Here is a 6,000-nt window from a genome sequence, read left to right on the forward strand (position 1 = left end):
ACAGGGCAGGGACAGAGGGGATGCAAGGGGTTGATTTCAGTGGGTAGAAGAAAGAATGAAAAATGAAAACAAGTTCAGTAACAGCAAGCATTTTTGTCTTTTTAAAATGTATTATTGCATCCCCAACATCTAAAAATGCCCATGACACAGAATGCACCAAGCATGTATTGGAGAGTGAATGAGTGTGTAAAAATTCATTGCCTCCCTGCCTGTGTGTGTACTCAGTTGTGTCTGACTCTTTATGACCCCATGGACTCTAGTCTGCCAGGCTCCTCTGTTCCTGAGATTTTCCAGGCAAGAATACTGGAGTGAGTTGTCATTTCCTTCTCCAGGGGATCTTCCCAACCCAGAGATCAACCCCTGGTCAGTTGCATCTCCTTCATTGGCAGGCAGATTCTTTATCACTGAGCCACCTGGTCTCATTTAAAAAGTATAGGGAGAAGAAAATAGAATGTGGTAACATGCTGAAAGAGGGTGGGGTTAAGTAAAACATAATTTTAAATGGAAACTTTTTTAGTTTAGCTAGGTCTTAAAAGAAATTCAGGAAAATGTAAAAGACAATAGAAAAAGGATGAAAATATGAAGAATAGACTTAGAAAATTTTTGACAACCTACTCCATGCCCTCCTCCAGGGGATCTTCCCAACCCAGGGATTAGAACTCAGATCTCCCACATTGTGGGCAGATTCTTTACCATCTGAGCCACTAGGGAAGCCCAAGAATACTGGAGCAGGTAGCCTATCCTTTCTCCAGGGGATATTCCTGACTCAGGAATCAAACTGGGGTCTCCTGCATGGCAGGTGGATTCTTTACTAGCTGAGCTACCAGGGAAAGGCCTTGATAAGGTGGAAGATGCAAAGAGAAAATCTTGTAGGTTTCTAGATTGAAAAAAAACAGAGTTTTTACAAAGGAAGAAATATAATATTGGCATTTTAGAGGCAAGATGGTGGACTAATTGCTATAGACTACTGGGAGGAAGTATTGGGTCACAAAGAGCCAGACACAATTGAGTGACTGAACTGAACTAAACTGGGAGGAAAGGTCGGCAAGCTGAGGCTGTTGATACAATTCATTTGCTAAGGTATAGGAAATATTTGTAGATTTGTGAGGATTCTGAGAAACTATCAGGCACACACTCTAAATGGGGCTGCTGCTGCTGCTAAGTCGCTTCAGTCGTGCCCGACTCTGTGCGACCCCATAGACTGGCAGCCCAACAGGCTCCACCCTCCCTGGGATTCTCCAGGCAAGAATACTGGAGTGGGTTGCCATTTCCTTCTCCAATGCGGCAGATACTATTAAAAAAAAAAAAAAAAAAGAAAGAAAGAAAGAAAGAAACCTTAATGTAGGTGAAGAAAGAGAATGGCAAGCATGCATATATAAACAGATGTAAATATATGCAAATAGTATTAAACATATGTGAGAGCAGATGTAAATTTATGCAAATCACATTAAGTATATGCAAATAACTAATGATACTGTAACAAGAAATGTACAATTTAAGTGCTGAATATAAATTGTCAAAGCAAAAGGGACATATGGAAAGGGAAGCGGCAGGTTACTAAATGTTTACCTAAAAAAGGATTTAGGTGTTGAAGTTGGGGGAATAAAGAATGGTGAAGCATTCTACAGAACTCAGCACCAAGCAGTGGAGAAATAAAAGCCTTTTAGTGGTCTCCTTGGGGAAGGGAAAGAAAACAATGGGAAATAGCTCATCTCAGTTGGGAGAAATAGTTGTTATTTTGGTTTCATATAAAAAGAGGTAAATAAGAGCTTGATTATGAGTGCTGGAAAAAAGAAGGTAAACACTGACAGAGTGGAAAAGTACCGAATTTCAAATTAAATACAGGGGGAAAAAGGGAATAACTAGCAAAACAGCCAAAGCAAGAAGAAAGAATGAGTAAGCAAAAACAAAGTAAAAATGAACAAACCAAGTGAGATGTAAGGAGTAAAATAAAGTATGTAAATTGTTGCATTCAGTATGACTTGGCAAATTCTCTTACTGAAAGATAGATGTTGAGAGATTGGATTCTTAAACAGGAAAGCAGATGCATTCAGTTTGATGAAACACTTGAAGTGATGAAAAGTGAAAGTGAAGTTGCTCAGTTGTGTCTGACTCTTTGCAACCCCATGGACTATAGCCTACTATGCTCCTCCGTCCATGGGATTTTCCAGGCAAGAATACTGGAGTGGGTTGCCATTTCCTTCTCCAGAGGATCTTCCCAACCCAGGGATCAAACCTGGGTCCCCCGCATTGTAGGCAGATGCTTTACCTTCTGAGCCACCAGGGAAGTCCCTTGAAATGATAGTTTGGAAATAGAAGGATGGATAAGAGAGACCAAAGGCCAATAAGAATGAGGGACTGGTGATAGTGGATGAGGTTGAACTTAGCATTAAAGTATCAAATATGTATGTGTGACTAAAGAATGAGTAAATCTATGTCAACTTTCTTGGTGAGATTTACATGTGTAAGTGTGAAATGGTAGATGTAGAGACTATAAGGTGAAAATCAGTTGTGTAAGATAGTCCCTCAAACCTAGGTACTTGTGTTTGTGAGTGTGCATGTAATTCTATGATTGTGGGGAAAGGTGTGGAAGGATGCATACTAGTGTTTAACATTGACTACCTAGAAAGGGTCAGGGCAGGTTGTTCAGGATCAGATCAAGGTGGGTTAGAGGAAGGGAACTAAGGATTCAATAACATCTGACTTTGAGCAAATGTATTGCTAATGGCACTAGTGGTAAAAGAACCTGCCTGCCAATGTAGAAGACGTAAGACATGTGGGTTGGATCCCTGGGTCAGGAAGATCCCTTGGAGGGCATGACAACCCACTCTAGTATTCTTGCCTGGAGAATCCCGTGGACAGAGGAGCCTGTGACTTAGCAGACGTGCATTGATAAACATCACCACCACCAGATCTCTTCTAAACTCTGTGGAGTACAGGGCTTGGATTGAAAGGAAGACCTTGGAAAATGGGATCAATAAGCACAGAGTGGGATCTTACAGAAAAGGTTCTAGAACTGACCCATAACTACTTGCTGAGCCATACTATGTAGGTGGAGAATAAATTCTTTTTAAAAAATATTTGGTGGACATATAAATTTACAAAGAAAGCTGCATAGAATTTGCATTTTAAAACAAGAAGCATAAAAATGATGTTTGATTCCAATAAAATTTGTTTGCTTTGTTGTGCCTGTGTCAGAGGCAAATATACTTTAATGTGTTCCTGTATTATTGTCTTAGGTGAGTGCATGTGAAGGAGTGCTACTAAGTCAATTTCCCATAGTCCTGTTATCACAGATCTTACATATGTCAGCAGAGTTAAGCGTAAGGAAAACAGGGGACACTGAACACTTCAGATCTGTACCCCATCCTTTCATTGACATTGCCTATAGGCAGATTAGTTTTGAAGAGACAGATACATACATACATACATATTTTCTTATTTCCCTAATTCCAGGTAATTGCTTTGAGTATCCTGCAGAGGTCCAGAGTCACTTTTTGGGGGGTGATTATAAGTAAAAGACAATTTATTATATAAAATCCTGATAATTCAGAATTTTTCTATATGTTTGAAGGTCTAAGAAGTTTAACCATGACTTAAGTAAGTATCAAAGAACAGAGAAGTTCTCCAAACAGGAGGTAACAGAATTATGTTATTTAAAAAAAGCAAAGTAACTTTGTGATATATTTAGATGAATATGTAAGGAATGAGATTACTTTTCCTTCTACAGCTATAAAAGGAAGGTAGCCAAAATGCTCCCTGCTTAAAAGAAAATCCATTTGATGCATTTTATGAACACAAGAAGGATGAGTTCATTTACAGGCGACTGGATGGATTATAAGGTTGATGTTGGTGAACACATCCATAACTTAAGTGTATAAATTTATCTTCTGATGACAAACATTTTTTATTTAAGTGAATGAATATGATTTCCTGTAACAAATGTTGCATAAAGTTTGTGGTCACCGAAAGCTTTACTGTTAAGAGTTACATTCCTTTGTGATTAAACCAAAAGGTTAGTTAAGCAGCTGGATATTAAAGAGAAGAGCTTTAATCATGCTAATAAGAAACAGAGTTTGTATAGATTTAAACTTAGCTAAGACAATTGCTCCTTCTGGCTAATTTCTGCATCATGGCTAATTTCTACCCTTGTTCCGTCTCCCTTTTAGGGTTCTACCAGAAAGAGACAGAGGCAGGCTACGGGAGGAGGGGAGAGGAGGAGTTTGGGATAGTTATTCCCTTCTCTGCCTCCCTGTCCTGTTGCTACAAGTTGATGGTGTTTGTCTCTGAAACTCAAGGCTGTGCAGCAGCCTCTTTATACACAACTCTTTGGATTCCAATATCCCTGTTTCCCATTGTCCCTTCTGATCTGCATGTGATCCTGACTTCCTCTATTGCTCTAGGCTGCTGTCCTCAGCTCAAAGATTTGCATAGGATCCATTTCTGAATCCTCCTGTATAATTAGTATGACTGTGCAGTCTAACCTTCTCTTCTGCATCTTATTAACCAAGAACTAACCTCTTTTCACTTCTGTTATTCAGAAATGCAGTTCACAGCACAAGTTTTGTTTTGGTTTTTTTTAATACTCATATCAACAAGTTTTCAAGATCATAGTTCTCAAATACAAGTATACCTTACATTTTCTTCAAAGTCAGCCAAAGAATTTCAAATTTACTAATCCCAACATTCATAGCTAGATCCTGTTTTATAAGTTGCTAATCAAAGGCCAACCAATTATGTTGTGGGTATTAAGATCCGTGTGTTTCATTATTTTGATGTCCCAGGTTTACTTCTGTATTTCTTTGGACTGTGTGGATTGACATCTTGAATATTTTCTGGCAAGGATGTGTCCTTAAGAGAATCCTGAGCAGGTATGAGTGGCAGTGATTTATCATTTTGTCATTGATTGTGAGACCCACAGTCTCAGTGGGGCCTGTCTGGGTCCAAGAGGATGTGTGTGTATCTGAATCTCTCTAGAAGAGGGATGTGTGCCATGGATGTACCCTGTCTGTCCCTTCACTCATTCAGAATTCTTCTTTTTTTTTTTTTAATTTTTTGTGGGTTGCCACACATATGTGGGCACGAGCCAGGGTGCCCACATTGGATGAGCCGACCCTGCCCAAGGTTATGGGCAACGAGCCGCCTGACCATGGCTTCCCTTGTTGTAACTGAGAACTAGACCCCTTTCACTTGTGTTTTTCGTTTATTTATTCAGTCATTCATTTATGGCTGCGCTGGGTCTCCATTGCTGCACGTGGGCTTTCTCTAGATGAGGTGGGGGGCTGTTCTCTAGTTGCAGTGGGCAGGCTTCTCATTGCAGTGGCTTCTCTTCTTGCAGAGCACGGGCTCTCAGGTGTGCAAGCTCAGTTGCTGCAGCACTTGTGCTTAGTTGCCCTGGGGGTTGTGAGATCTTCCCGGACCATGGATTGAACCCGTGTCCCTTGCATTGGCAGGTGGATTCTTAATCACTGGACCACCAGGGGAGTCCAATTAAGAATTCTTGAACATGTGGATGTTTGAGTCTCTAGAGATTTTTGTCCTGCTCCAGACCCGTCAGCCTAACTGATGACAAAGAAGTATTTCTCAACGTGAGAAAATCCTAGAGCTGGATGGAAAATGACCAAGTACTAAGAGCGAGCAACCTGACAGCCCAACATGCAAATTGTTGAAAACCTTTTGTGATTTGTAATCCTTACGTTTGGCTTTCGTTTGGGGAAAAACTGCTGCCAATAAAATTACACTGACTAAACTGTGATCGGGGTGCAGTCTCCTCCTGACATGAAACAGATGTGAGAAGGATTCTGGATAGGGTCTTTTAAAAAAATATTTATTTTTGGCTGCGTCGGGTCTTCCTTGCGGTGCACAAGCTCAGTAGTTGCAATATGCGGGCTTAGGTGCCCCGAGGCATGTGGGAACTAAGTTCCCTGACCAGGGATCATATCTGCACCCCCAGCACTGGAAGGTGGATTCTCAACTGCTGGACCACCATGGATGTCTATG

General features: G+C 40.6%; 1 long non-coding RNA gene across 11 annotated transcripts in view; it reads left to right on the top strand.

Moving 5' to 3' along the window:
• LOC112579143 overlaps nucleotides 1-5,755 on the top strand; it is a 167,432-nt gene extending 161,677 nt beyond the window's left edge. For all 11 annotated transcript variants that reach the window (XR_006544883.2, XR_006544886.2, XR_006544887.2 and 8 more), the window contains 2 exons: nucleotides 4,785-4,871; nucleotides 5,454-5,755. This is a non-coding gene — a long non-coding RNA (uncharacterized LOC112579143). The remainder of the gene's footprint in view (nucleotides 1-4,784; nucleotides 4,872-5,453) is intronic.
• Nucleotides 5,756-6,000: the final 245 nt, after the last annotated feature.

The sequence above is a fragment of the Bubalus bubalis genome, chromosome 15, assembly GCF_019923935.1.
Source record: "Bubalus bubalis isolate 160015118507 breed Murrah chromosome 15, NDDB_SH_1, whole genome shotgun sequence".
NCBI classification, from domain to species: Eukaryota; Metazoa; Chordata; class Mammalia; order Artiodactyla; family Bovidae; genus Bubalus; species Bubalus bubalis.